The sequence below is a fragment of the Heteronotia binoei genome, chromosome 12, assembly GCF_032191835.1.
Source record: "Heteronotia binoei isolate CCM8104 ecotype False Entrance Well chromosome 12, APGP_CSIRO_Hbin_v1, whole genome shotgun sequence".
Taxonomy (NCBI): domain Eukaryota; kingdom Metazoa; phylum Chordata; class Lepidosauria; order Squamata; family Gekkonidae; genus Heteronotia; species Heteronotia binoei.
In genome coordinates, this window is record NC_083234.1 from 45,519,552 (window position 1) to 45,539,935 (window position 20,384).

At 43.9% G+C, this 20,384-nt stretch overlaps 1 protein-coding gene across 1 annotated transcript in view; it reads right to left on the minus strand.

Moving 5' to 3' along the window:
- LOC132580633 (histone H2A.V) overlaps nucleotides 1–20,384 on the minus strand; it is a 33,077-nt gene that overhangs the window by 12,275 nt on the left and 418 nt on the right. The gene's annotated exons all lie outside the window — the stretch shown is intronic.

Genomic DNA, 20,384 nt, shown 5'->3' on the forward strand with positions numbered 1-20,384 from the left:
GTATAGCTATTTACGTACACAATCTAAGTATTAAAGCTCCGTCACCCCCCCCCCCCCATGAAAAGAGAAAGAAAAGAAAAATACATATCCAAACTTCTTTGACATTGTGGTCAGATTATGAACAGCAAACAATATCCAACAGTGTTCAAGGTTCTCTTCCAAGAAATAACATTGGCTCAGATCTTCCAGGAGCTTCTAAAGATGCTGAGCATACAGAGTAGAAAGTTAAAGCTTTAAAAAGAATATTTTAGAGTGCAATCATCAGGATAAAAACCAGCCACACATAACCATAGTCATTCACTCAAACTCCACCCAGTATATGCTTAGCAGATTTCCCTCTCAGTGTCTAGATATAAAGAGCAATTCATTAATAGCATCCCACCCCAGATATTTCATTAGTTATTTTAACATAAAGAATTCCCTCACTCACTCAACTACACACTTATTCATTTCATTCAGTACACGCATTCTCATCCTACACTCCCTCCCTCACCTTATACCACATATAAACACCATCCTGCCAGTCACACCTTCTCACTTCCGCCCCCCTAACAGCCTCAGTTACCAATTCACCCACGCGCACATCTCTCACAGAACATCACCCACAAAATACTATTTTAATTAAACAGACTTCAGACCCAAAACAGTCAGGCAATCAAAAAATACCATACATAAAAAGCTCCTTCATAGCACTCCACTACAGTTACTCCAGTAAGGAATATTACATCTTTCTTACTTATGCCCAAACATATCACTGGCACTCCTGCCACTATTATACTAATATACCGATTAGGCACCATGTAACTAAATATTCAAAAAAATGAGTGCTGAGCCGCCGAACGCGCTGCTTCAAAGGGCGCCAAAGTACCGTCTCTCCTAAATCAAACATTAACGGAAATGGCGCCAAAAACAAATAAAGACTGCTGATGTTATTTTAAAACAAAAGTACAATTTAAGTCAGTTATATTTCGTTTGATGCATTTTCTCCAGAGTCTTCCTCATTTGATAGGGCTTCTTCTTCAGCAGGAGACAGTTTTAGTGCTAAGGAGTTCATTAGTTCTTTCCCAGTTTCAACGTTGTAAGCTTTGTGCATCACGCCATTTTTGAAAACTAAAATGTCCGACGACGGACTCCATCTAAAGCGTACATTTGCTGAGTGCAGCTTTGCAACAAAGGGCTTGAGTCTCCTTCGCTTCATCAGGGCTTCAGGGGGTAAATCAAGTAGAGCCAACACTTTTTTTCCTTTAAAGAGAAGTGCCCCATTCAGCCTCACCTCTCTCAGAATCATGTCTCTTGTTTTTGGGAAAACAAAACTCACTAAGATGTCTCGTGGTCTCCCGCGTTTTGCAGCCACCATTACACCAAGTCTATGGGCCTTTGCTATTGCGACGGAAGACCCCTCCTCCATTTTTAAGGCCTTTGTCAGCCATTTATTTATGAATATGGGTAGATCTGTGCCTTTTTCCTCCCCCTCCTCTATGCCTCGAAATTTGAGGTTAGCTGCTCTATAACGGTTTTCCAGCAGCGCAATTCTGTTTTCCAGCAAGGACTCATATTTTTTCATAGCTTTAATGTCCTCTTTGAGCCCCATGGCGGCCTCCGCTGATTGCTCAGCCAGTTTGGCTGTTACTGACAGCTCCTCCGAGAGTTCCTGCACACGGGACTGAATAGGTTTAAGAAAATTTTCCATCGATTCTGTGAAGAAACGATGGATATCAGCCTTCAGGCCATCTAGGTCCCTCTTACATAGAGGCGCTTCTTCGTCTTCCTGGCTCAATCTCGGGGAGGGAGGATTGCTGGCGGCCATGTTTGAAACTGATCTAGTACGGGGGAGACTAACCTTTTCAGAGTTATCTGCTTTAAAGAAGTCAGCAACCGATTTTCCACCTTTGGAAGATGATCTCTTTCTGTTTTTTGTTTGCTGTCCCATCAGGAGGACTTCAACTGTAAAGTCTGGTGTCGTTAATTATTAGACATAAGGGGGGAAGCTCAGGAGCCTCTTCAAAACGCGTCTGCCATGCACCAGCGACGCTCCGCCCCCCCAGAAAAGTACTTCTTTCTCTACTTTCTCCATCCTATGCATTATCTTGTAAACCTCTATCATGTCACCCCGCAGTCGACGTTTCTCCAAGCTAAAGAGTCCCAAGCGTTTCAACCTTTCTTCATAGGGAAAGTGTTCCAGCCCTTTAATCATTCTAGTTGCCCTTTTCTGGACTTTCTCCAATGCTATAATATCCTTTTTGAGGTGCGGCGACCAGAACTGCACACAGTACTCCAAATGAGACCGCACCATCGATTTATACAGGGGCATTATGATACTGGCTGATTTGTTTTCAATTCCCTTCCTAATAATTCCCAGCATGGCGTTGGCCTTTTTTATTGCAAACGCACACTGTCTTGACATTTTCAGTGAGTTATCTACCACGACCCCAAGATCTCTCTCTTGGTCAGTCTCTGCCAGTTCACATCCCATCAACTTGTATTTGTAGCTGGGATTCTTGGCCCCAGTGTGCATTACTTTGCACTTGGCCACATTGAACCGCATCTGCCACGTTGACGCCCACTCACCCAGTCTCAACAGATCCCTTTGGAGTTCCTCACAATCCTCTCTGGTTCTCACCACCCTGAACAATTTAGTGTCATCCGCAAACTTGGCCACTTCACTGCTCACTCCCAACTCTAAATCATTTATGAACAAGTTAAAGAGCATGGGTCCCATGCTCACATGGAGAAAATAAGTGACCTGTTCACATATGAAAGCTGACCTACATGCACTTTTTAAACGCCCTTCTAGTACTCCATTAAGGATTGCAATGTAGTCCTGCAAACAGTTACATATGGCCACCAACTCGGTCCACCTTTCCCCCAAATGCACTAACTTTCCTTGCAGAAAAGGATAAGCACTCTGTGAGCAAGAATTAAATCTACAGATGACTTTGTTTGGGTGTTTAGATATGGCAAGTTTTCTTCTCAAGTAATGGAATCCTACCATGAATCCTCTTTGCAGGATTTTTTTTTTAACTTATGCGTGAGCATTTCTTTTCTGACACTTGATAAATAAAGAATTCCACCATTATTACTGAACTAAAGTCTAATATGTAAATATGTGATTTTATTATGTATGTTTTTAATGTATTAGCCATGTTGGTGGTCCTGATGAAGGCAAAAAGGGGGGTTTATAAATTCTGTGAATTAAAAAGAATAAATAACACATTATTAAAAGAAAAAAGTTCTCAAATTTTAGATATTATAGAGTTGTCATTGGTTGCTTGACATTATAACTGGAAACCCTCATCCACCCTGTCTCTAGCTTAAAGCAAGTGGTGTATTATATGCAAGCATTCAGTTGAAGCACTTTTGCAAAGTGCCTGTGCAATGTACATTTGTCCATCTTCTCGAGTTAACAAGAGGGAGTGTGATTTCTTTTAAATGTTGAGAATAAATGGCAGAGGAGCTTTGATTTGCAATAAGGATGCAAAATACTAAAAGATTAAATAGTAAAGATTTGTTTATCATTTATATATTACTGTAAATGTTTAAACATATAGTTAAGCAAGTTCCTGGTCCTCATTGGCTCTCCTCTTAGTGGGGAAGGAAAGGAACAGAAGACATGCACATGCTCAGAGTGAAAGTGCACCTGCTGCACGTGCTGCTTTCTTATCCCAAGTAAGTGTGGGCTTCTTCTCAAATAATTGTGCATAGAACTAAACTGGTTAAGTGTGAGATCAATAAATAAATTCAAACCAAAGATTAATGTGTGCATTTAAAAACAATAATCTGAAATCCTCAGGCTGACTTGCTTCATATCTGAGTGATGGCCTCAGTATTTACTCTTAAGAAAATCCTTGATGTTTCTTCAGTGGGCACCTGTGAAATTTCTTGTTTCTTCCACTTCTATTAGGGATGCCAGCCTCCATTGGGTACCTGGGAATCCTATGGAATTACAGCTCATCTCCAGGCTACAGAGATATAATGGATGCTTTAGATTAGAGGGTGGACTCTATGGCAGGGGTGGCCAACGGTAGCTCTCCAGATGTTTTTTTGCCTACAACTCCCATCAGTCCCAGCCAGCATGGCCAATGGCTGGGGCTGATGGGAGTTGTAGGCAAAAAAACATCTGGAGAGCTACCGTTGGCCACCTCTGCTCTATGGCATTATATCCCACTGAGACCCCTGCCCTCCCCAGTCTACATTTCTAAATCTCCAGGAGTTTCCCAACCTGGATCTGCAATCCTACCTCCTATCCATTGTTGAAGTTTGTTAATGTTTAAATATTCCAAAGATAATATTTTGATATAGTTAAATGAGTTAAAAAATGAGCCCACTTGCAAGGAGGGTGTGATATATATCCAATAAAAATAAAAAATAAAAATGTACATACCTAATGTACAAAAACATTAAAACATTTTCATTCATTCTACTTAAAGCAGATACTAAAGTACTATCAATATTTCAACAGCCAAAACTATGTTTTATTTTAATAATCAATTTCCATGTTTTAAGGCCATAAAAACAGGGGGAACTTAAAAAATAAGACTAACAACGTATATCTGTTCCAAAACTTGATAGTATCTAATTTCAAATCTTAAAGTCAAGTATACTTTTAAGAGTGCTCCATTTTATCATCACCTGTATAATTTATAAAGAGACATTAAAACAGTTTTAACACATAAACTAGACTTGTAGCCTCTTATGCTGCTGCACTTTCTAGTGTAGCAAATGTCTCATATTGATTTACTAGAGCTAGAACTGAAATACATTTTCTAAAACTGAAGATGGTGGTTTTATGTTAAGCAAACTAATCCACAATTCTTTCACAACTGTGACTTGAAAAAAAAATCTTTAAAACTGCATTAGGGTTAATAAAGATGTTATATTTTACATGAACAGCAACTTCATCTAGCCTGTTTGCAGGGTCGTGACCACGGAAGCCTCACTACCAGATCACAAGAAAAGCCAAAGCTAGCCCCGCCCCCAGCAAAGCATGACCTCTGGTCTGCTTCCTTCCTTCCTTCCCCTCTCAGTTGTGCAGAGAAAAGCTAGCCTTGAAGACTGAAATAGGCTGCAAAGCTCTGTTTGGCTTCCTTCCTTCCCCCATCTCTGTGTTGTGCAGAGAGGAGCTGGGCTGCCTTCTCCTTCCTTCTCCCTCCTCCCAGTGTTTAAGAGAAAAGCTGGAGTCCACTGGCACTTTAGACCCATGAAGTGTTCTTCAAGGTATGAACTTTCATGTGCCTTGCAGTATGCTCTTTTGGGGAGATTTCGCCGGGAGGTCTGAGCGGCAAGTGGGCATTCCAATAGCTATTTTTTTCCCAAATGACCCCTGGGGAGAATTGTTGCTGGCTGGGATCATCTGATGGTGAGGAAGTTCCCCCTCCTTCCTTCCTTCCTTTTCCTGCAAGCGATGCTGTCTGTATTCTTGGTGCTGGGAAGCAACAGTGGGAGGGCTTCTAGTGCCCTGGCCCCACTGGTGGACATTCTGGTGCTTTTGGAGCATTGTATGAGAGAATTTTGTACTGGATAGCCCACTGGTCTGATCCAACATAGCTCCTCTTATGTTCTTTCTTTCCATGTCTTTCTTTCCCTCTCCTTCCATTTCATTCTTTCCCTTTCTCTCCTTCCATTTTTACTGGATGAAACTTTTCTGTTCATCATACTGTTGTTGCAGACATAGGAGCTCTGCCCATAAAAAGCTGACACCCCCAGTTGTAGCCAGCTGGCCTTTCTATGAGATTTCTGTGTGAGTGAGAGTGAGAGGTGTGGGGCAGAAAGAGATTATTGGAGATTACGGCAGTATATCTCAACAGCACTGGAAGTGATGGTACTATGAACTTGGCACCATTTTACTGGTCCTGCTTTTAATAGCTGTCTGACACCAAAATTAAACTCCTCCTGTAGATATTAAAAAGGATGAAAGAAGTTCACTGGCTAAATATCTGCAAAACAGGTTGCTTTTAAAGGCATGGGAAACACAACCAGTAAAAAGCTGCAAATGCCTCATAAATATCCTTTTTTTGCGTTAACTGCAGAAAAGCTTGTATGAACTTCATATAACTTGAAATTAATTCCTTAATTGCAGTACAATTCTCTGTTACCTTTCACAGCAATTTCCATGTTTCAGCCAAAGAAAAGCATGAAAAATAGCTGTCAAATGATTTTCTTGAAACCAAGCAAGCTTGGTTATAGCTTGAGTCAGGGTTCCAGTAGCAGCAGCTGAAGGAAGGGCCTACTAAATGTTTCAGCATATTTTGAGGTAGAGCAGCTGCCAGGGCCCAGTGTGGGTGATACATAGTGCTGGCATTCCTGATGGCAATGGCAACAGCACTCCCAGCTGCATACACTGGCCAGTACTGTTGAGGAAGGGTGTGTAGGTGGTGCAGGCAATTAAACATGGGCATTAGGAGTGCTTGCAAGCTGGAGAAGAACACACGAACAGTTAGGTGCATGCAGGTGTGAGAGTGGAAAGAGAGGACCGCCCACTTTCCACCCCCATTTTGGCTCAGCATGAGTTTCAGAGAGATTTTTCTGAAAATGAAGTTACTTCAGAAGAAGAGGCATGTTTGAGGGAGTGCCCTGGAAGTGACATCACAGGAAAAGGTGGAGTTTTGATTCAGTGTGCCCCGGAAGTGACATCACTGGGCCCTTGACACCACAGGAAATTCCTGTCTCCCGGCTCCACCCCAAAAAGTCTCTTAGCTCCACTCCCAAATTTTAGTGGGCCATGAAGGAGAACGGCCCATTGGACTTACCGTGAGGGGTCCTTCTCCTCAGAGGTTCGGAGGACATCTCTGTGGGTTATTCCTACTATTCCTTCAGGGAGGCAGGAACACTTTTTTCAACTTCCTGTTGGCGCCTTCGGAATAACCCCGCCCTCAGTTGTGGGACTCCGAAAGCAGTGTCGTCTTCCCTCTAACTAGAAGGACTATAAACACAACTAACAACTCGTTTTAACATGTAAACTGTAAACTTGAACTCCGATAATACTGAAAGTAACACAGTACAAGGGAGATAGGCTATAGAAAGAAACCTAAGCGATGAAATGAATCTGGGAGTGGCGAGATGTCCTCCGAACCTCTGAGGAGAAGGACCCCTCACGGTAAGTCCAATGGGCCGTTCTCCCTCAGAGGTTGTCGGACATCTCTGTGGGACCTATCAGAGCAGTCCCCTTTAATCGGGTGGGTCTTCATCGCTGACCTCCCCCAGAACATGCAGTAATACCTTTCTCCCAAATGCTGCATCTGCTGATGCCATGGAATGGATCTTATAATGTCTTATGAATGTAGACGGAGAGGACCAAGTAGCAGCTCTACACACCTCTTCGACTGAAGCCCTATTCAGCAGTGCCGCGTTTGTGGAGGCACTCCTAAGAGAATGTGCCGTGATTCCTCCAGGTACCTGTAACCCTGATGCCCTATATGCTTCGCTGATACAGGCCTTCAGCACTGCACTGATGGATGAATTAGACATCTTGTCTCCCACTCTTGGAGGAGAGATGTTGATGAACATGGATTCAGTTTTTCTAATTGACTCAGATCGTAGAATGAAAATCTTCAAGGCCCTGCGCACATCTAACGTATGCCAGACTACCTCCTTTGGGTGTTTGGGTTCTGGACAAAAGGTGGGCAAGTAGATTTCTTGTGAGCGGTGGAACCTAGAAGCAGCCTTAGGAATGAAGGAGGGATCCGTGCGCAGAACCACCTTTTCTTTGTGGAACACGCAAAGACCCGCCTTCACTGATAAGGCCCCCAGTTCCGAGACTCGACGTGCAGACGTGATGGCTACTAAGAAGAGAGTTTTCATTCGCACCCATTTTAAGTCCACCTCTCGAAGGGGCTCAAATGGCTTCTTGGTAAGCGCTGATAAAACGGTATGGAGCCGCCAAGACGGAAAGCGATGGACTGTCGGAGGAGATTTCGATTTTGCCCCCTGCAAAAATAATTGGATGTGTGGATGTTGAGATAGCCTATACCCTCCAACGACCGGTAAGACAGTGGACAGGGCAGCTATCTGCCTTCTCAGCGTAGCTGGTTTTAACCTGGACTCCAGGCCCTCCTGTAAAAACGCTAGTATCTCCGCAATGGAAGGGGAAAGCGAAGGAACCTTTTTCCTACGACACCATCGGTCAAAGGCCTTCCAGGTGGTGTTGTATATGCGAACTGTGGAGGGCCTTCTTGATGCTAGCATAGTGTCCGTCACCTCCGGAGAGTAACCTAGATTTTTGAATGTCTCCCGCTCAATCTCCACGCGGTCAGATGAAACCACCCCGGGTCGGGGTGCCACACCGGACCCTGATGAAGCATGTCGGGAGGAACTGGAAGTGACATTGGAAGGTCTATTGATAGCTCTGTCAACATTGAGAACCACGGACGCCGTGGCCAATAGGGAGCTACCATGATGATTTCCGCCTGTAGAGCTCTCACCCTCCGCAGTACTCGAGAAACTAGAGGGACCGGAGGAAACGCATACAAGAGACCTGGAGGCCATATGGCTGTCAAGGCATCTGTCTGTTCGGCTTCTGGATGGGAGAACCTTGTGAAGTACCTTGGTAGTTGCGCATTTGTGTTTGAAGCGAAAAGATCCACCTCTGGTAGACCCCAACGCTGGCATATGAGGTCGAATATGTCTGAGCTGAGGGCCCACTCGCCCTCGCAGATTTCCTGTCTGCTTAACCAATCTGCCTGTATGTTGTCCTGGCCTCTGATGTGTTCCGCCCTTAGAGAGGCCAGATGTTTTTCTGCCCATGTCAGAATTCTTGATGCTTCCCGGTGCAACTGAGAAGACCTGGAGCCCCCCTGGTTGTTCAGATACGCCTTGGCTGTGATATTGTCCGTTCTGACAAGCACATGCTTCTGGAACAATTGGGTCCTGAATGCAACCAGGGCTAGACGTATGGCTCTGATTTCTAGCAGGTTGATGGGAAGCAGACTCTCGGACTGAGACCACCTGCCTTGGACTGGCTTGTCCTGAAGAGAAGCTCCCCAGCCCCCCAGGCTGGCATCTGTGAATACCTCCAGGTATGAGGGAGGATGGAACAACTTGCCCTGGCGAAGATGAGACAAGTCCGTCCACCATCGCAAACTCCTCTTGACTGACAACGGAATTATCAGATTTATGGCCTTTCTCTCCATTATCTGAAGTTGAAATGGTCGTAGGAACAGTTGAAGAGGCCTGGAATGGAATCTGGCCCATTGAATCATGTCTATGGTCGATATCAAAAGTCCCATTAGTTTGGCAAGCAACATCAGAGGTGATGATTTGCTCTGGATGACCCTGGAAGCCAAATCCTTGATGGCCCTGGCCTTGGACAGAGGTAGAAATAGCGAATTGCAAGTGGAGTCGATCATTGCGCCTAGGTGCTCCAACCTCTGACTCGGCTGAAGTGAACTCTTTTCCTTGTTCACCAGGAATCCGTGAGACTGAAGACACTGAATGGCCAGAGTTGTCCCCCGAAGGGATTTCTCCTTGCTGTTGGATCTGACCAAGAGGTCGTCCAGATAGGGGTGAATGTGAATACCCTGCTTCCTCAGCTGGGCTATTGGGTGAATTAACATTTTGGAAAAAACTCTGGGCGCTGTTGACAGGCCAAAGGGTAAGGCCCTGTATTGGAAGTGCTGATTCAGTACCACGAACCTTAGAAAACGACGATGAGAAGGGTGGATAGGGATGTGGAGATAAGCTTCGGTCAGGTCTATGGAAGTGAGGTACTCCCCTGACAATAGAGAGTCCATAATGAATCTCAAGGTTTCCATTCTGAAGTGACGTACTTTGACATAGCGATTTAGAAACTTGAGATCCAAGATGGCCCTCCAGTCGCCATTCTTCTTGGGTATGGTGAAAAGGATGGAGTATACGCCTTTCCCCTTCTCCAACCCTGGGACTAGTTCGACTGCTCGAATGTCGATAAGATGCTGAATTGCTTTTGAGGTGATGAGACGTTTGTGCTTCTGCTTGGGGGAAGGTGATCTGACAAATCTGTCTGGTGGAATGCGGTGAAACTCTATTGAATACCCCTCTTTTACAATTTCTAAAGACCATTGGTCTGCCTGAGAGGCCTCCCAGGCTTCTGCAAAGTGGAGTAGTCGAGCTCCCACCGGTACGTGACCGTAGTCATGCCTGCTTGGACTTGCCCTCTCTGTCAGGCTTGTCCATTTTGGAGAAGTTATTACGATTGAATTTGGAGCCGAATGAGCCTCTTTTGAAGGAATTCTTTGGTGTTTCCCAATTAAACTTCTTTGATTCAGAACGATATCTGGCCAAGGAATGTTGGGTCCGAAAGGACTGAGGGCCCCTCTTTTCATTCCTCCGAATGGATTTGGGCATGGCCTTCTTTTTATCCCTAGTCTCTACTAGGATCTTGTCCAAAGCGTCCCCGAAGAGACGATCCCCTTGAAAGGGATAAGCTGCCACTGTGGATTTAGAGAGGAAGTCAGCTTGCCAAGCCCTAAGCCACAGGAGGCGTCTAGCCACAGTAGCGGAAGCCATTGTTTTAGAGGCAAAGGTCAGTATATCTAAGGTTGCGTCAGCTGTGAATGACGCTGCCTTAAGGATGCGTGAGGCGCCCTCTAACATGCGTCTGTTGTCCTCTGGTAACATCTGGAGTAACTTACGTACCCAAACAATGGACGCCCTGGAGACCAGGGAGGCCGCGGAGGACGCCTTAACTATCATGGCCACAGATTCGTACAATCTCTTCAAGGTTGCCTCAGCTTTTTTGTCCAGGGGATCTCTAAGAGAACCCTGGCCGTGCTCTGAAACCAGTCCCGAAGACTGTAGAGCTGCTACTGGGCCGTCCACAGTTGGAGCTTGTAACAACTCATTGGTATAGGCAGGCAGTGCATATAACTTCTTTACTAAGTGAGGAAACTGCTTAAGGGAAGCTGGCTTTTCCCATTCTGCTCTAACCTGCTTTTCAAAGTATTCTGGAAAAGGGAAGACTTGTTCAGAAGCTTCCCCCCTGGGCAAGAACTCAGAATTACCACTGGTTCTTGACTTAAACTTCTTAGATTTAGCTACCTTGATTTCCTCATCAATAGGGCCCTCCTCAATTTCTAAGGCTGAAAGCGTTTTGGCTAGAAGGAACTGGTAATCTTCCTGATGGAAGAAACGACTAGCCTGTTCAGGAATTTTAACCTCCTCCTGTTCCTCCTCAGAGAAACATTCCCCCTCTTCCCTGTCTTCCTGGTCAGAGTCAGATGCCATAGTCTCGAGCTCTAAGGATTGGGAAGACTGCACTGGGGCCTTTCGCGCTGCCTTAGTGGGCCAGGAGAAAGAGCGGGGAGGGTCTGCAGGAAAGGTTGATCCTTGAGGGAGAAGCCCCAGCCGGGCGCAAAAGGAGCCCATTTCCTCCTGCATAGCTCTTCTAATAAAAAGCATAGCCTCTGGATTCAGAGGGTTGCCCATTTGTACGTTACCCCCGTCCTGGAAGCCTTCGATGCGCGGTTGCAGGTAGTTCCGAGTCTCCGGAGTGCCTGCTCCTGGGGGTTGGAAGGTCTGAGAGCTACGCTCCGCACTTCCAAAATGGCCGCCGCTGCTTGCTGCCGCCCCGAGGGACGTAGCCTGGGCCTTCATTACGCGCCGTTTCTTGGCGCTGGCAGCTGGCTCGTCTGCGGCCGCGTCAGGAAGGGCGCGAACAAGCCGCAAAGGCAGGTCGGCTCCTTCGACGTGAGTCGGCGCTGCTAGAAGCGCGGCGCGCGACTCTCCCTCCTCGTCCGATAGGAAACCGTCCCTACTACAGGCCATTCTAAAACGACCCAGAACAAGTTTCCTCGGTAGTCTTTGATCAGCAAAGGCAGAAGGAAAAGGAGGGATAAGTAGATATGGAAAGGAAAGGATATGGAATGGAAATTGAGAAGAAGAAACAGAGAAAAAAGGCTGAGCCTAGCCTTGTGCTGCTGCTCCCTGTAGAGGCAGGAACAAAACTGAGGGCGGGGTTATTCCGAAGGCGCCAACAGGAAGTTGAAAAAAGTGTTCCTGCCTCCCTGAAGGAATAGTAGGAATAACCCACAGAGATGTCCGACAACCTCTGAGGGAGAAGTGTAAAAATAACCAGGCCACAGGAAATAAAAAGTTTGGGAAACCCTGATCTAGCCCATTTTAAAGAAATGATTCTCCTGCACAAAAAGTAAAATGTACACATTCAATCTAATTTTGTCCTTTTTAAATGGTAGTTATTTAGGCATTGAGGTCCTTTCTGATGCATGAGCTGGAACACTATAGCTAATATATAATGCTTCTGTAATGTAGACATCTTGATTTAATAAGAAAAGAGAACCCATATGCACCATCCTGAACTCTTCTGGAAGAAAAGTAAGATATGTGGGGCATAAATAGGAAGAAAAGTAGGATATAAATGAACATACACAACTTCTAGAACAAAATTAAGTTCAAATCTTTCACAATATGCTCCCTTCTGCAGCACATATACTAAAATTGGAATACTTCGTAATCTGAAACCTCAATGATTGGAATTTAATTTACCATTGAATTCAGAATTAAAACACTGCTCACAAAATGAGCTAACTGATTATGTGGCAATACAAGGAAATACACTGTGCTGCGAGGTTTTCTGAAGTTGACAGATTTTTATTTTGCTTGGTTTTGTAATACAGTTTGAAAACTGTCAATAAATCTGAGCACAACCCTAATATTAAGACACCATAACAACTAACAAGAGCAGTTCATGCCATGACCAGCTGCCTGGATAACAGTCTTACAGTAAGCTGTAACAGGACATAAAACTACACACGATTATTCATATCATGCCAGTGTCCCACCTTAACTTTTCTGCCCTTGACTTACTTCATTGCTGTAATGAGGACCTATAGCCAACTTTATCAAGACAGAAGACAAAGTTTACTCTTGGTGAAGTTCATAATTGGCTGGGATTTAGAAAAATTTTGTAAAATTGTTGGTTCCAGTTTAAATTGTCATTGTGCTGTTGAAGAAGATATACTCTGATAAAGATTCTACTCAACAAGAAATGGACCTAGGATTCTTGTCAGCAGTTCTTATGACACACTTTTGAGAGTGGAATTTCACAGTATCGAGTGAAATTAATTGGACTTTTACAGATACATTTTCATATTTTATAAAATTGTTTCTATGTTTGAGCAATGATATGTACCTTACTAACATGATTATAGTATTCTGGTGTTATTGTTAGGCTGTTTGAAAATATACACATTGAAATTCTTTTTAATAACTAGAGTTTAGTTGCAATTGACATTGTTGAAAATGGATATTACCACAGTATACAATTACTACTACTTTTCTGTCCTGTACTGTCTGTGCCCCCTGATTTGGTAGTTATAAAATGTAACAGGCAGCACAATCCAACAGATGTGCTTCAGGTACAGTAGTATAAACAAGGGATTATGTTAATATTAAAAAGGTAGTCCCCTGTGCAAGCACCAGTCGTTTCCGACTCTGGGGTGACGTTGCTTTCATAAGGTTTTCACAGCAGACTTTTTATGGGGTGGTTTGCTATTGCCTTCCCCAGTCATCTACACTTTCCCCCCAGCAAGGTGGGTACTCATTTTACTGACCTCGGAAGGATGGAAGGCTGAGTCAACCTGAACCGGCTGCCTGAAACCAGCTTCCGCCGGAATCGAACTCAGGTCGTGAGCAGAGTTCAGACTGCAGTACTGCAGCTTTACCACTCTGCGCCATGGGGCTCTTTATATGTTAACATTAGCATCTAGTATACTCAGAGGGCCATCACATATTCCATGGGCTGGATGGGTATCTGATTTTTTTTCTCTGCCCTTAGCAAAATTTGTGTGTTTGAGGCTAACAATGATAGCTGTGGCCTTGCATCTGTGTTTGGAATTTTTAATTCTCACTACACACTATTATGCCAATCCAGATGCTCAGATCAATTTATAGGAAACCTACAGACCTATTCACATTATCTGTTTAGCATCGGTAACTATTTTTTATCTGTTTTGAAGCAAAACAGACAGGAGTAGTACAAAGACCATAGGCCACCATGTATTTTATTAGAAGAAACCATAAAACCTGCCTTATACAGTATGTCACAGAAGTGAGTACACCCCCTCACATTTTGTAAATATCTTTTCATGTGACAACACTGAAGAAATGGCACTTGGCTACAATGTAAAGTAGTGAGTCTACAGCTTGTATAACAGTGTAAATGTGCTGTCCCCTCAAAATTATGCAGCACACAGCCATTAATGTCTAAACTGCTGGCAACAAAAGTGAGTACACCCCTAAATGATAATGTCCAAATGGGGCCCAAGTAGCCGTTTTTCCCTCCCTGGTGTCATGTGACTCGTTAGTGGTACAAGGTATCAGGTGTGAAGGGGGAGCAGGTTATCACTCTCACTTCCTCATATTGGTCACTGGAAGTTCCACATGGCACCTCATGGCAATGAACTCTGAGGATCTGAAAAAATGAATTGTTGCTCTTACATAAAGATGGCCTAGGCTATAAGAAGATTGCCAAGACCCTGAAACTCAGCTGCAGCACAGTGGCAAAGGCCATATAGCAGTTTAACAAGACAAGTTTCACTCAGAACAGTCCTCACCATGGTCGACCAAAGAAGTTGAGTGCCTGTGCTCAGCGTCACATCCAGAGGTTGGCTTTGGGAAACAGATGTATGAGTGCTGCCAGCATTGCTACAGAGGTTGAAGGGATGGGGGGTCAGCCTGTCAGTGCTCAGACCATACGGCGTACGCTGCATCAAATTGGTCTGCAGGGCTGTTGTCCCAGAAGGAAGCTTCTTCTAAAGAAGATGCACAAGAAAGCCTGCAAACGGTTTGCTGCAGACAAGCAGGCTAAGGACATGGATTTCTGGAACCATGTCCTATGGTCCAATGAGACCAAGATAAACTCATTTGGTTCAGATGGTGTCAAGCGTGTGCGGCAGCAACCAGGTGAGGAGTACAAAGACAAGTGTGTCTTGCCTACAGTCAAGCATGGTGGTGGGAATGTCATGGTCTGGGGCTGCATGAGTGCTGCTGGCACTGGGGAGCTACAGTTCATTGAGGGAACCATGAATGCCAACATGTACTGTGACATACTGAAGCAGAGAATGATCCCCTCCCTTCGGAGACTGGGCCACAGGGCAGTATTCCAACATGATAACGACCCGAAACACACCTCCAAAACGACCACTGCCTTGCTAAAGAAGCTGAGGGTAAAAGTGATGGACTGGCCAAGCATGTATCCAGACCTAAACCCTATTGAGCATCTGTGGGGCATCCTGAAATGAAAGGTGGAGGTATGCAAGGTCTCTAACATCCACCAGCTATGTGACGTCATCATGGAGGAGTGGAAGAGGACTCCAGTGGCAACCTGTGAAGCTCTGGTGAACTCTGTGCCCAAGAGGGTTAAGACAGTGCTGGAAAATAATGGTGGCCACACAAAATATTGACACTTTGGGCCCCATTTGAACATTATCACTTAGGGGTGTACTCACTTTTGTTGCCAGCTGTTTAGACATTAATGGCTGTGTATTGCGTAATTTTGAGGGGACCGCACATTTACACTGTTATACAAGCTGTAGACTCACTACTTTACACTGTAGCCAAGTGTCATTTCTTCAGTGTTGTCACATGAAAAGATATACTTAAATATTTACAAAATGTGAGGTGGTGTACTGTACTGTGTACTGTGACATACTGTATGATACATGGTTGTGTGTCCAGGATTTATATTTATAAGATGCCACAACTATTATATTCACCATGCAGCAGGATTTATATTTATAAGATGCCACAACTATTATATTCACCATGCAGCTTAGGTGCATTCAGTAACCATCTCATTCAGTAATCATCCCTTCAGTAACCATCTCATCCTATTCAGACTACTTGCAAATCAGGAGGAACAGGCCTGTACTCAATTTCACCAGCAAGGGAACCACTTCCCTTCAACAGAACTTAATACAGTGCTTGACTTAACCTACACCATAACTAAAAAGCAGCATGCTGCACAAATGCTTGCAACCTACCTAAATACTGTAGAGATAGGCATGGCATATAAACACTTGCATAAACTGGGAGGAGGGTGTTTTCCTAATCATTGTTTTGGAATTCAGACTTTTACACCATTACTTACACTGCAACTGTATCCTGTCCTTCACTCCATTCAGACAAAAATCAAACTGTAAAGTTCATATTCATGTTATACAAGTCTAGTTTTGAATAATGTCAAGACAGAAAGAAAGCATCTCTTATATGCATCTCCATGTTGTGTTCTCATATGACACATACACACAAAACTTCATATTTCTAGGGACAAAGTTAGAGCTTTAACAACTCAAAGGCTGACTTTCCTAATTCCCTCCAACAACAAAACATGCTTGAAAGGTTTAAGAATTAAGTTCAACAGATGTAGCTAAGGTTTTGACAGTTTCAGAGGATTATTAGTATTGCCTAGATTTTTCAGAGGTGCAATTAACCAAGTGCTCACTCATATCAGTTTGACCTAGGAAGGGAAGCCTTGCATTAGGTATTCACTGTGAATGCTGCATCTCCATGGACCTTAAAGGTTAAGAGGCAAGAAAGGCAACCACCACAAGAACACTGACTACTGGGCAAAACAGCTTGACAGAACTGTGAGGTTTTCAATTATAAATTTCACCACAACAGTAACAATGTCTGCTAAAGAATGCTGAAATACTAGTAAAATAAGATTCAAATCAGGGATGTTGAACTCATTTGTTATGAGGGCCAGATCCGACATAAATGAGACCTCGTTGGGCTGGGCCATGAGTGTCATAAAATGTAATGCCAGGTAGTAGAGATAGAAACTTTATGAAGGATACAGACAAACAAAGTTTTTTTAGAGTTTAAAATAAAACATGCTTAAAACTTTAGCACTTGTTGTTCTTAAAGGTGCTTTCACTGTGTCTTGTGCAAGCCAGGGAACTGAGCAAAGGAAGCTCTGGTTCTTTCCTTCCTTCCCCAGGGGACCAGGTGGGGGGGAGGAGCCTCAGCCAATAAAAGGAAGAGAGGCTTGGCTCAGTAACTGTGCTGTGTGATTGAGAGAGCCTGGCAAAGTAAGCTATTCTGTGATGCAGAAGGAAGCAAGACAGGAGAAGGAAGCAGATGACAGCCAGTTGCTCAGGGACCTGATAGTAGCCCTCTGGTAGCCTGATTTGGCCACATGTTTGACACCCCTGATTTAAACTACTGTCACTAGGAACCATTTCAGATTGATCAGCAATTCAAGATGTTCAAGACCTGCCCTGATCTGGATAGCCCAGGAAAGCCTGATCTTGTCAGATCTCAGAAGCTAAGCAGGGTCAACTCTGTCCAGCACTTGGATGGGAGATGTCCTTGGAATACCAGACTTAGGAGCCAGGGGCAGGCTTTATTCAGCTATCTATCTGAGAATCCTCCATGCCCCTAGTTAGGGTCAGTAACCAGAGGTCACTATGACTTCCAAGTGCACACGCACACACACGAAATACCAAAACAGAAGAAGTCCAAGACCTCTCACCTAAGAAAATGCTTACAGTCTCATCCTAATCAAGTTAATTGCAAGAAGTATCCCTGAGTTCAATGGGGCTTTCCTTCCTATAAATGATCTTAGGGCTGCATCTCATTCTTAAAACTTGCCTGTCACCAAATACAAGCCTAATTTGATTTTGCAAAGTGTTACTATCACAATTCAGATAGAAGGAAAATGGGACAAGCAAAGCTCTCAGATCATTGGCACAAGATTTCAAATGATCAACTAATATTTCTCAAATTATACTTTATTTCAATAAGTTTTTGAAAGCTAGCTGCAGTTCTAGAGTTCTTTCCCTATCCAACAAAAGACATCTATATCAAAGTATGAATATTCTTTTTCTTTCATAAATATGCATTTTACTTTGCACAAGTCCTGCACAGTCAGAAGACACATTTGGTTTACAGAAACAACTTGTCCCAGCTGCCAAGTTCAGTTCTTCTTGCTCTCAATATATTTTCTATGTCAGTTCTTTCAGATAGGCCATTGCTGGAATATGAAACATATGAAGCTGCCTTATACTGAATCAGACCATTTGTCCATCAAGGTCAGTACTGTCTACTCAGACTGGCAGCAGCTCTCCCAGGTCGCGGGCAGAGATCTTTTACATCACCTGCTATCTGGTCCTTTCAACTGGAGATGCTGGACCTTCTACATGACAAGAAGGAGATGCTCTACCACTGAGCCACAGCCCCTCTGCTAAATACCGGTACATTACACAGAATATACAGTTAAGTACACTCCTAGACTACACAGACTACAGTTCCAAATGCAACATCTTGAGTTGCATGAAATTACCAGTCCTGCATATGAACAGATCAAGCTGCCTTGCTGCTGTTAACACTGTATTTTGTGTCATGGGAGGGGAACATGTTGGTAGACCTTATCCTAAGCATTCAATTGGATAAAGCAATAAGATATTATACTAGCACACACTTTCATTAGTATAATCAAATTCTTCTGTGTGAATCTGTCCACTCCCTGAGATCTCGAGCTGAAGCCATACCACTATGGATTTCCTGAAATTAGGTGGTAGTTACCAGGGACTGGGCCTTTATTGCTGCGGCACCCTTGTATAAATTTCACCACAACAGTAACAATGTCTGCTAAATAATATATCCAGATATATATCTAATGTATGTTTCACTGTTTTTAGGAAAATAAAAGCGGTTTTGTGCACTGAAATTTACAGTAAGATTAAACTGGGTAGTGTTTAAAGTGACATGCCTATTTCAAGCATTTTCTGCCAATTTATATTTCTACAAGTTTAAATTGTTTATGTAAATACCTTTAAACATTTAATGAAATGGCAGGGTACAATTTTAAAAGTACATGTATTATGAAATGTCTCAGAATTCAGTGAAACTCATACCTTAAAAAACTGTGTTTATTGTACATGGAGAAAGAAAAATTCAGGCAACACATCACTTTTGAATCTCACATGAATTTTCATTACGGCTACAATTCCATACAAAGTTGGGCATATCTAAGCCTAGTTATTTCAAGAGTTTAAACTTCTCTAACTTTGTATAGGATGGGATTGTAAGAAACAGGCAAGGTAAGTTATTTAATTTAGTAGCTTGTACTGATCATGTAACTTTTACAGGTGAGCTGCAAGCCCAAAGGTGAAACAAGGTGAGGTGGGAGACATATGTGGTTTGCATTTACAGAATGCATAGAATGACCATAAAATACAGTAATGCCATATATGTAACAACTATTATACACTTGTTCAGTGTTAACAATTTTGAGACTACACTGGGGGAGAATGAACGTTACTTTGCAAGTAGGTCCCAAAATTAAAGTACATTTAACATAGGGTACGCAAAAGGACAATAAATTTTAAGTGGATATCTCAAGAACCACCAGTTTAATAGAATACAGAAATGTCAGAAATGGTGTTTATGGTCCATTTCCCAGACCTCCACCCAACTCCCTTAATTTCTGCAGTAACCAGCAATATTAAGAATGCTTTCCTGACATAAGTAAAGAATACGTTTGTCATCTGGAATGTGTTTCTTGGGAATGGCGATAAATTGGGATGGAAAACGAAAGGCAGACCTTTTCCATGCATACGGGCAGTCACTAGAGCAATACCCATTTGCAGACCAACCCTGTGCACGTTTACTCGCGAGTAAGTCTCAGTGAACTGAAGTGTGTTTAGATCTGAGTTAACGTGCACAGGATCAATGATAAAGCCGCAATTCTACACTAAGTCACTCGGAAACAGGTCTCAGTGAAGCCAGTGGAAGATTCTTCCAAGAAAATATGCAGCGCAAATCTTTACGGGACACTCGCGAGAACCGGCCTAGAGCAAACTGACAGCGGAAAGGGGGCAGGGCTACTGCGCGAAGTAGCGGCGATAGGGCGCAAGGCTGTCACAGCGAGAGCTGCTCCTGGTGGGACCCTCCAGACTTCACTTGACGCCCGCGTGAGGAAGCAGTTGACATTTATGCCATATTCTGTTGCTAGGAAATCTCTTCGCAGCGGAGGAAGCGTCGCGCAAGCCTGCTGGCAGCGCTCGAAGCCACCCTTTGGGAGAAGAGGGGACGCTTGAAGGCCTTGCCATGTCAGTGACATACGGGCACAGCTTCCAAGGAAAAACCTATCCGCGCGCAATTCCCACCCGCCCCACAAGACTCCCTATGGCTCTAGGTTCTCTAGACACAGGACTAAAACAGGGCTTGCCAGAGGGGAAAGCCGCAACCGAAACCTGGCTCCCTGACCCATATGGTACACGTTTTGGCGCATTCACACTTTACTTTTTAAATGAATACATGAGCGCGGAATACATAAAAAGTCCACGAGACAAGGGGGCTTCGATAGCGCCTTGTAAAGAGGTAGGATGTCCCAGCCGGCCACTTCCCGGACCTCCACCCAACTCCCTTAACAAGCTGGGGCTCGAGGT